Below are 12,359 nucleotides of genomic sequence, written 5' to 3' on the forward strand. Positions count from 1 at the left end.
GTGTTACCTTTGCTATGTTACCACTAGTCCATTCAGTCATGAAGCACTGCTGCAATTGATCACATTTCTGACTTAAGAATGCATTGTTCACTATATACGCATGCACTGTTTGATATTGTCATATATAGCATCTTCACACTGGGGGATTTATTTATTGTACCTGTGACTTGTACCAAATTTAGAAATATAGACATTCGATATGATTACTTGAATACATGCCAATATAAATTGGTAAATGTCAAAGAGGAAGTCCCGATGGGTTAAATAATATATGCTTATGGATAAATTCGATCAATTTATCATTTGTATTCATCTTATTTGCAATGTCCGTAGGCATAGACATTGTCGACATATACATGTGCGTACGTGTATAGACATAAGAGTGCGATCATCGGACTATATGTCGATGACTCGATGATTGTCGGTGGAGTGAATGGACGGATGAATTGATGGATGGAAATCAGTGAATAGTTTAGGTAAATGAGAACAAAAGTAACTAATGGGAAACGTCTTAACTCTAACGTTGAAGTGTCTACTTGAGACTACAATTAGTCCACTTTGTATTTTGGGGGCATTGTGTTGGCTGTTTATATATATATGATGTCATGAAGAAGGTATTATCTCGACTTCAGACCCATATGTTTGAGGGCGTAGTAGTATGTGCATGTACATCTCGATCACCCGTGTCTACTCTGTAGATGTAGGCAACTTTTGCGTCTTTATAAACAAATAAACCACTGTATTTCTTCATTGTTTATTGTAGGAAACATCCTATGGAGTACGTTATGTATTTGATGTTGACCACACACCATGTAATATAACACATGTAACATTCTCCGCTTATAAATTTCAGCAAATGTATCGTCCGTAGTGGATAGGCCTACATATTCACTGCACGTGCCTAAACCCTTGCACTGGTCCGATCCAATATCCAGATATTGCATTGGTCGAATGCAATATTATGACAATGTTATGCACTCTTAAGAAGCACATATTAACTAAAGAAATCATGCATTTGTCTTCAATATTTCATCCCAAATTGTATCATTTAAGTACACCATGTGACGTTTGTTAGTTTTATGCATTGTTAAGTCACAACTATGTAATTTTATATTGAAAAACTAGATTTCATGAATTCAATGCCTACACTTTGCTTACATCAGAGCTGTACACGTACACTCGTAATATATGTTTCAGAAGTAAAGAATTTATGAGCTTATCAAATTCGAGGTCTGTTTGCAGGTAACAAAATGCAACTTTTACACCAAAATTAGGGTCAAACATAAATCGTCTTGTCAATGGAAGTGTTTTCTATTTACTTGACACCCAAACTGTCTCATACTGTTATGTTGAAATAAATGGTAAATGATGGCTAACTTTCAGGTGTTTGCAATTAAAGAAGTTGATAAAATAAGCGAACGATATATCAAATAGAGTAAATGAGAATACGATAATATTTTGAAATACATCTCACACGTAGCACGTACACTACAACTGCACTGATTGTTAATCAAATGGCGTAGAATTTCCCTTTAGTAAAGACCCTGGCTGTGTCAGACTTCAAAACACAAGTTTTATAGTGATAGCTCAGTGGTCGGTGAAATAGCGTAGAATTTCCCGTTAGTAAAGACCCTGGCTGTGTCAGACTTCAAAACACAAGTTTTATAGTGATAGCTCAGTGGTCGGTGAAATAGCGTAGAATTTCCCTTTAGTAAAGACCCTGACTGTGTCAGACTTCAAAACACAAGTTTTATAGTGATAGCTCAGTGGTCGGTGAAATAGCGTAGAATTTCCCTTTAGTAAAGACCCTGGCTGTGTCAGACTTCAAAACACAAGTTTTATAGTGATAGCGCAGTGGTCGGTGAAATAGCGTAGAATTTCCCTTTAGTAAAGACCCTGACTGTGTCAGACTTCAAAACACAAGTTTTATAGTGATAGCTCAGTGGTCGGTCAAATAACGTAGAATTCTGAGGCATGCGCACGCAGAACAGATTTTGGGTCTTGTGGACAAAAACAGTAATTTTGGGAGGTGCGCAATCATACAGGCATCAATTTTCTCCAAAACTCGTGGAGAAGCAATGCTATTTCTACAAACGTTTTTCAGGAATACTTGTAAAGGACAAGTGAACGCACGGCACCAACCACACGTGCTCTCAATACAGGCAAAACCCCGAATGACAAATTTGATGGAAATGTGTGTTCACCAAGTCACCATAGTCCGTCTACATAATTTTCTCACATCAATTGCAATGAATCATCACAGCGTCGTTTTTCACTTTAAGGTACTTTGGAAGACACCATGAATCCATGCTGTATCATAGTATTTAGTTGATATTCTATCGCAATAGTCAAGAGAACATTGGGATAAATTCAAATAGGAAGCAACATTTTTTGAAACATTCTTCTATGATCCACGTATCAACTTAGATGTAATAACAGAACGGACTCACAAAAACTCAATCACAAATACTTAGTACTTTAGTAGTTTAGTTTTTGTGAAAATATGGTGTTGAAAGCTTTACTAATATCAACATACTGATACTGGGCGAGTTAAGAATGAAGGGAAATATCCCCCTCACGCGGTCGAATTATTTTTTAAATAATGTAGAAAACATTAGTTTCTGTTCTTCTGGGGCATTGTCATAACATGAATTTAAAAGAGCCCACAAAGGGATAAGAAATAAGTAAAGTTACAATCTACATTATGCAGCTGTACATCTAAGTATCAATTGGCTTTGTAATTGTTAACGATTTCATATCAAATTTAGAAGTTGGTACTACATGTCGAAGAGCGCCATCTACGAGAGTGGACGTGGTATTATCGTACTTCGTAATCGCATCATTTTATTTTATTTGTTTTCGTACATTGCAGAACGTTGAAATGAGGTATACACAATCACGATTTAGTGGTCGACGTAATCAACAGTTTATTTTCACCGTAATCCGCAACAATCATCACTATATATATAATATATATATATATATATATATATATATATATATATATATATATATATATATGTATATATATATATATATATATATAGTTTTGATAGTTCTGGAACTCTTTCTTGGTTGTAACTCGGAGTTTCACGCATAGTGCGCTCATCAGACAGTGTATATATATATATATATATATATATATATATATATATATATATATATATATATATATATATATAGATATATATATATATAAAAGCTTACACATATAGAAATACAGAAATTTAAATTGTAACTTGATTATACGACGATTAAAGGATTCAATGCAAATAACACTAAACCGAAGTCGTCCGTGTATCGAGGTAAGTACTCCTGTTTACATGTGTGCGTACCGTACCCAGAACTTGTCAAATATAAAATAGCGCAGCAGCTGACAAAGGAAGTATCTAAATGATCCGCTCAAGGTTTGTAGGTGGAAAGATAGATTTAATAGTCCTCTTGTACTGGAAAATGTAAATTGCATTGGGTACTCACTCCCCATTGCCCCCACCTAGTTTCATTCATTTGAAATGTTTGTATTGAAGTTGGAATTTCAACACCTCAATCGCTAAAAGATAGTCTCAGTCTCCACTACAGGAAACCAGAGACAGTTTGCCACTCTTAAACTAGCAATGTGACAGGGAATGGTTTGCAACTATCATTAGGTTGATGAAAGCCCGAACTAACTAGGAAAAACTCAATCCCATCTAAAGGGGAACAGATACGAGACTGATTATATCCTAGCTACTTTAATGGATGTCCTGTCTCTTTCACCATTCCATCAATGTCACCTATGATCTATAAATCTGTATATTGTTTCTACCTAATCGCCCTGTAAGATGCACACAACAGATACAGACATTAATGTTCTTGATGACATTAGCATACTAGGTAGCCTTTGTTACCCTTTTAAAAAATATGATAATAGCGATAACAGGAAAGACTCAATCATACCTAAGTGATTACCAAACATGTGAAAAGGAAACTAATTTTATAAAGTGTAGCAGATGAGTGGGTACCTTTTTATATATTCCTGAAAGTTGAAACTACCTTCTATTATAATTGGATCGTATTCATTTCGAAATATAATGAAGGAATTGTACACTTTAACATTTACTGTACGTACATATTCTACATTGTATTAGAATTAGAATTAGAGTGGGTGCGTGAGTGAGTGAGTGAGTGAGTGAGTGAGTGAGTGAGTGAGTGAGTGAGTGAGTGAGTGAGTGAGTGAGTGAGTGAGTGAGTGGGTTGGTGGGTGGGTGGGTGAATGAATGAATGAATGAATGAAAGAATGAATGAATGAATGAATGAATGAATGAATGAATGAATGAATGAATGAATGAATGAATGAATGAATGAACAAAAACCATGTACATGTGTGTAATGTGTTTTAAGTTTGTGGCCACTATATACACATGATGCAACGCTACCAAGAGGTGAGCTAAATCAACGAAGAACATACTTGATAAAATTAAACGAATGTAGTCAATCACATAGAATTCCATAACGATACTAGTAACCGTTGAAAAGTAAGAAAAGTAGAAATTAACTTGAGAATGGTCATGGTATATTGGTGCAATCGTGTGAATAGCTTATATGTTACAACCGAGTTGGGATTTTTGTTCAATCGTTAAGATCTTTATCGATAAGAATTTCGACATTTGAACCGCAACTCTACTTTATTGAGTCACATTTACCCAAATATCTGCACAAATTGCTTTATATCTCGTTTCGTACAGCTAGGCGGAAATGAAAAGAGTGGCGAAGTGTCCAGATTGATTGACAATGCGTCGACCAAAACAAATACAATTACAGGTAGCATTTTTATGAGGAGTAAATCTAGCGTTCTGAGTTCACCCCAGGGACAGTAAAATGAGTAGATATTCTAGCATTAATAGACATATAGGGAAATGTGGCTTTGCTAATGTACCAACAATTATCGACACTCTGACAGCGTCAGATATAAGTCTGTTTGTGACACAATGTCTGTCTGGTACTCCTAGCCCAACAACCTCTTATTTCATGCGCAAATTTATACAAGAGAGAAGACTCAATTCTTTTGTTCCCGAAAACAATTGTTGGTATATTGTTTGTTATAGACGTTCTATTGACATGAAATCACTGCGATCACGCCTCTCTTTTTTTCCTGACAGAGAATGCTTCTCGGAATTTGAATCTCTGATGCAATTTAGATCACAAGATGTACTTCAATAAGTCCAGATTTAACTTCTTATTTGGCTAATGACACTAAATCCCAGGAGTCAAGTTTTATTGACCTACTTTCACTTGACTCTTATTAATTCTTTACCATGGGGACAAGCCTATGTTCAGTCAGCTGATAACCACCTGTATACTAAATAGCTTTTCCAATATATGTCAGTTTTCATGATATCCAATAGTCTGCACACACACACACACACACAATACATGCATACATACATACATACATACATACATACATACATACATACATACATACATACATACATACATACATACATACATACACGCACGCACGCACGCCCGCGTACATACACACACACGTACGCACAACAAAATGTCTCACCGTACATGTATACTTTACATATAGACAGACAGACAGACAGACAGACAGACAGACATACATACATACATACATACATACATACATACATACATACACACATACACACACACACCCACACACATACATACATACATACATACATAGTATACATACATACATAGTATACATACATACATACATAGTATACATACATACATACATACATACATACATACATACATACATACATACATACATACATACATACATACATACATGGGTTACTACATGCTTTTTTCGACTTATTTAAACTCGATAGACTGTTGAGCCAGTGGCTCTTCTCACACAGTGTCGAGAAAAACATTAAAATAACAAATATCAATGCTTACTCTTTGATTTCCACTCTCCCAAATAAAAGTGGATATTTCGCACCATGTGTCTAATTACATCGTTATACATGTAATCATTTCGTATAGTTACTATATTGGAGACATACCCAAGTCTCTTTATAAACATTAAGGAATTGATAGACTGCTATAGTATTTTCTGTCTGTGATTGTGGATTAAATTGAAGTCCATAAGTTCACAATACAATAATTACAGCTTTATACGTTAGTAGCCTTGTCAGTATATATGTTCAAAGAAATTGTCATACCTGATTCAAATGTAACATCGTCAAGGCAAAGTTTGTGATGGTTACGTGTTCAATTTTGCATCATTCAAAACGTATGCTCTCGTAGAAAGGAAGGTAATCAAATCAGATCTCATTTATTCCTGTACCTTACAAATAATTGAAAATATGTCGTTACGACGTGCATGATTGTTGTAACATTACTCGTCGCCTAGGATATACGCTGCTCAGTAAGTTTGCGCAGATCACAAGCTTAGTAAAGATATGTAGTAATCACGATTGTTTAAAATGGACATGAATAGATATACCCGCCTAGTTGATATCGCAGAGAGGTGTATACTGTCCAATTACACGTACGCTACTACAAAACAAACGTGATCTCAGCTAGCGAATCCGGTTGCTGGCTGTTACAGTTCTAGTGTTAGCATCACCGACTGGTTTGTCTTCTTCATAGCGCTGTACGCCAAGACATAGAACCGTCAGCCGTCATGATTCGTTCGTAAATGAAAGGTAAGCGCGGTGCTCTCCGCATTTTTTTTTCAAAGTGACAGCAAAATATTAACTTTTCATTCTCACCAAAAATGGAAACATTTTTTTTACCAGCAAGGCATAATTAAAAGCTATTTTAATTATTGTATCCGACAAAGAAAACATTCATGCTATAATATTTTCGGTTAAAAGTTGATGTTTTATCACGACTATCATTTGTATAACGTTGCACGAAATTTTTATCCATATTAACCGATAGCTAACTGCCTGATTCTTAAATGACTTTACCACGAAGGTTAAACCATAAAGATTTCCTATTTTCCCCTTTAAGTGTGCCATATTTTCACCAACAGTAGCAGTATTCCCTTCATACCCTTGGTAAAGTCTCGGTTGTATTGAAGGCCTGGGGTTGATGGACCAACCCGCCACTTACAGTTAGTGCGCAGTGTATTTCTTATATCCAGCATATGGAAAATCTATGTTATAAATCTTTCGGTTTGACATGTGCTGTCATAAACTCTGTGATAACATTTTATCATGCTTTCAAGCTGCAAATGTATTTGGTAACATTGTTAACGTTATAGACATACCTTATCTTTGTATATCACTTTTACAGGTAATAGCTCGTAGCACTGCATTCTGCTTGAATTGAACGACACCTTTTTCTAAATGAAAACAATCATATCGTAATTAACACGTCTCAGAATTATATTGCTGATATCAGCAAAACTGAATTTGTTTGTATGATTGCATCAAGCACTCAAGTAATTACTGAGTTCCATTGCCTAAAGAATTCCTGCTATTACGCCCTCCATTGAAGCCTTGCACGATACTTCTTTGAAACCGTTCCGAGCTGATAGTAATAGCACGAACGTGGATATTTGCACTCGAGTAAGATATATGAGAGCGTAAACGCAGGAAGGATCGTGATAGATTTAAAGACAGGGGTTGTGGAAGTGTGTTTTAGTTGCCATCGGAAAAGCGTTTCAGAGTTCTATTTTTCTATAAATCATTGTCGATTTCACATTTTCTCTGAGTCGAACGGAAATGTTAAAATTCTAGCAATAGTGGGAACGTGACAGATTCTTGTTGTAGTGATATATTATCGTATGTAGTATATAGTTTCAACGTTCATTTCCATGAGCGCGAGCGGAAGCGATGGAAAACGACACAATATGCAACCTGTCTATCTGTTTTAAACCAATGACGTGACCGTATTCCTCATGCAACGTAAATGTTATTAGAAGTGGGTGCGATAACTCCATTTATATTGATCTCAGCCGGCTTCCTGACGGCGTACAACTTATATCAGCTCCATCCGATTTTATGGTGTGTCTAAATTTGTTATGTAACGATTTGCTGAGAACATTACCTGGTAAGTTGTGTGTGTAAACTAAACATGATTTACATTTGATATTGTTCATTAACAGTTCTTGGAAATCTGAACCTGTACTATGGTAACTCTGGAGAGCTATAAATGTCATGTTTTGATGAGTTTGTCAGTATTATACAGATGAATTGAATGCACAGTGCCCAGATGGATATCCGAACAGGAAATAATTATACCATTCTTTCAGTGTTCATCAATTACGTGATTCTAGACCGTTTTCAACACACTTCAACGCTGAGTAAGCAGATTGATATAAAGAAAAACGACTCATGGCTGGAAAATACTAGTAATAGTTTCGGGTGACGATGTTCATGTCGCATTGCCATGGTTACTATGAGTTAATCTTTTCAGGAACGACTATTTTTTCGACAGACCCATTTAACAAAAGTTCGTTAATACTTCTTGTCAACATTCATTTCAGATACAAATTACAGACACGTGGATTTTAAGCAAAATAACAATACTAGTGTGCCGTAAAAGTTGCAAAAAGTAGAAATATTTCATATTAATGTCTGAGTGTGAAAGTACTGATTGTTACGATGTACGTTACCTGAGTATTGTCTACCCATTACGTACATATCGTATATAAAATATAATTGACCAATCGATGGCAATTAGAGGCTAGCTATTAACCATGTGCTCAATTTGTCCTTTTAGCTAACGTTCAAGCACCGATAAGTCGCTTCATTGTCTGCTGTTCGAGTATGGATGGTTTAGCATGGCAAGAGCATGTGAGTGACTTGTATCAATGTATGGCGGTGTCTATTTCCAAATTTTAGAGCTCGTCTAGATTCCGCGCGTTGCGCTTACTAAGGAACCTTTATCATTAAAAAGTCACGTAATGTGTTGGTAATGTATTGAGGTCCATGTTTATTTTAGCCGTTAGGGCCTTTATAACTAGAATCGAGATACTATTTGCTTCGCGGGTAACATGAACATTAATTGGGCGTTCAGTTTGGATTCTGTTAATTTTACTGTTTAGATACAATATTACAAATTGGACGGGATGATTCGACAATTGGAGGTACCTAGTATAACATGGCAAGATGTATTTTAAGAGATATAATTGGGAACTCGTTTTTGACACATTTCCAATAGCCTTTACATTCGTATCATTTCACCGTATCGCAGTTCCTAATTAAGTATCTTAGGTTTTCATGCATTTGTATAGTTACAAGAATTCACCGTAAGGATGCTTATTATATCAAATAGATTCGACGCCATCCAACCCTAAGTACAACGTTGTTAGAGATATGTTCAAAGACACATCCTTCTGTACTGAACAGATATGCAACTAGCTCGAAACCAGTTTTCAACAGAAATTATTCTCTTTCGATGATATTTACACCATTTAATGCTGTTCATCTTGTGAGTCAATGCATTGAGTATTTCCGCAATATACCCGTATGCTTATATATTCTAATTATAATAACTCCAGTTGAGATAGTCGGTATATTTTGTAATCGTGTTCCCATATGGACACACGGTATGTTTACCGACTATGAACAGCTTTTCTTTCATGTTTCAATCCTCGCGTCACTGTGATGGCAATACAAGGATCCATACTGTTTTCTACATTTACACTGAAACCACCAGTAAATATAAAGATAGAGGAAACTATCTTACATTGACATAATTCAATTTTATTTTTGTTTTCTGTGCAAGATGCAATGGCCTCTCGCAATAATCTTCATGCATATCATTACAATTATGTATTCTAGTCACTGATTAGCATATCATGTGTGTTTAATATATACTCATTTATCGGTTTTTCTGTAAATGTGATTTAAGTTGCGTGTGGCGCCAATATTATGTATCTATAAACATGTTTTCATAACAAACACACGTTGTAACCAAGATGACATCTGCAATCTTTGTCTCACGCGATATGAGATTTAAGTACTTTGCTTATGGACATCTAGAATACTGCAATACACATCATGGTTTATGGAGAACACTGTACTGTATCTCAATATCTCAATATATCGAACACTCGTTTTGTGTTGTTGGGGGCAAGTCTGGGAAGTCCATCTTCGCAATGGTACAGTAAACTAACACATATAGCAAATCATCACATATCGGGTCCCAAGGATGAAAATTATACGTCATTAGTAACATGACATATACATAATTAAGTAAACTATTTAACGACAGTCTGAGCACCACTTTAACTCTTAAAGAATGTGATTTATACCTCGTAATATTACATAAAGAGACATGTTTATGTTATCATAGAATCATCAAGATCTCTTTACACAACAAAGTTTCGTGACCTTTACACAATGTCACCCACATGCCACGCAGGTCGGTCAGTCATAAAATGAACATTCTCGTAAGCAGGAGTAATTGTTTCGCTCTCTTGGGGGAACATCCTACAAATGCCACGAGAAGGCATGTTGTTTTATGACGTTGGAAAATGCATTGTGTCGTGATATGATTAAATAAATAGCAGGAGTAATTGTTATTATTTCTGACCTTCGTTGATGTACTTAATTTACTCCATACTTGCTTCGTTGATGTACTTTCCATCTTTACTGAATTTAGGTTTAGGAAACGTCATTTGATAGGACGTTAGTTTACCTTTGGGGACGGTTACAGTTGCCATGGGGACGTTATTCTCTGACGCGGCCATTATCAGCGAGGAGAAGAATACGATACAATCACATAAATTGGTTATTTATTTTATTTAATTTTGTTTATTCACCTTGCGTTATATTATATTAGTTTATTGTCATTTTATTTCAAGGATGACCTACGGACCCAGACTCCAAAAGAAAAGAATAAAAACCGCAAATACGCCTACATAACTATACATTGAACACTACAACCAATATCAAAGTTTTGTGGAAAGTATAGCCTATGCAACATCATTATAACTGAACCGTGACTCTGCTGCGTAGTGGAAACGTCATTGAAAATGTGTGTAACATGTATCAATAATAGTTTTATTAGGTACAGACAGAATGTGAAACACTCACAGAAGTTGTTTTGAATAATACCCCAGAGTCAGACATTGTGTTTATGAGTCTAGGATAACACCCAGCTGTTTCTGATATTGAAAATATTGTCTCTGGTAACCTTGACTGATTCTGACTTTAGTGAAACAATGTTGCATTTACACACATGCTATTACCAACACTCGGACTCTCAATGAGCGGCATTTCAAACTGACAGAAATCTAGAAATAGTCTGTTGGTTTAATTATACGCACACCGTACTTTCCATACAACTTTGATTTTGGTGGTAAAATAAAAACACTATAAAAAGGTTATCACATTTTATAAAGTAACAAAATTCAATGATACATTGCAATTACTTTGAGGTTGAGTACTATGTATGAAATTCGATCAATATCTTGAGTTATACTACGGCTAGACCGACTTGGCCAATCAGAGGTCTTGATTTCAGTTGGTTATATAGAGCCATAACCCGCTCTTTCTTAGGGGTGTGACCTATATTACTACAACAAAAGAATTCTAAATTTGAATGAAAATAAAAAGTTTCACAAGATTCGTTTTAGCCAATCACGCCGTAGTATAAGTAAGATAGACAACTCATTCGGTAGGGTTATGTGCCAAAAACTCCCGAACTCGTTGACTATCTATTACTTATTCTGTCTTAATAATCTGATTATATATTAGGACGTGCTGAGAGTGGAAATATTATTTGCTGCTGAATATACAATAGACCTACTGCTGACTGTCGTTGCCACAGTAGTCCCTAGTAATGAGCCTGTATGCAATGTTAAATTTATGGCTACAGTACCAGGTGTAACACATTTAATCCGATTAAGAGTCACATGCGTGTGTGTGTTCATATTCATTGAAATGAATTTCATCTGCCTGATCTAAAACAAAGCTATTACTGTGACATTATATAATCTATCACTTTATTTGATGAGCACATGTTCTGTAAAATGGTTGTTTAAAATTTCATATACATCTTTATCGCAATTATTTTTCGTATGTTCTGACAATTTATATAATCACAGACGTATGTTTTTCCCTATGCCTGTAATTCTGTGATTTCACTGATCAAATTACTGAACTATTCTTCAGACATATTGCGAATGCAAACGATGCCGCTTGAATTAGTTTAAAGAATAGTGTCATGGTCGTAAATCAAACCACAAAGGGGGTTCATTAATATACACGAACATGTCTAGCCATGCGATACTAGAAGAGTATTGGTATTGTAACCTCCAGGGGTTTTGAGTTTGCCTGGATTAACTTGGTAAATATGTACAATGTATGTCTGACTCAGGCAATGGTTAACATGCAAATCAAGGTAGTACTGTGCTTTGTAATTTTACACACTGT

This window comes from Glandiceps talaboti, chromosome 15, assembly GCF_964340395.1.
Source record: "Glandiceps talaboti chromosome 15, keGlaTala1.1, whole genome shotgun sequence".
Taxonomy (NCBI): domain Eukaryota; kingdom Metazoa; phylum Hemichordata; class Enteropneusta; family Spengelidae; genus Glandiceps; species Glandiceps talaboti.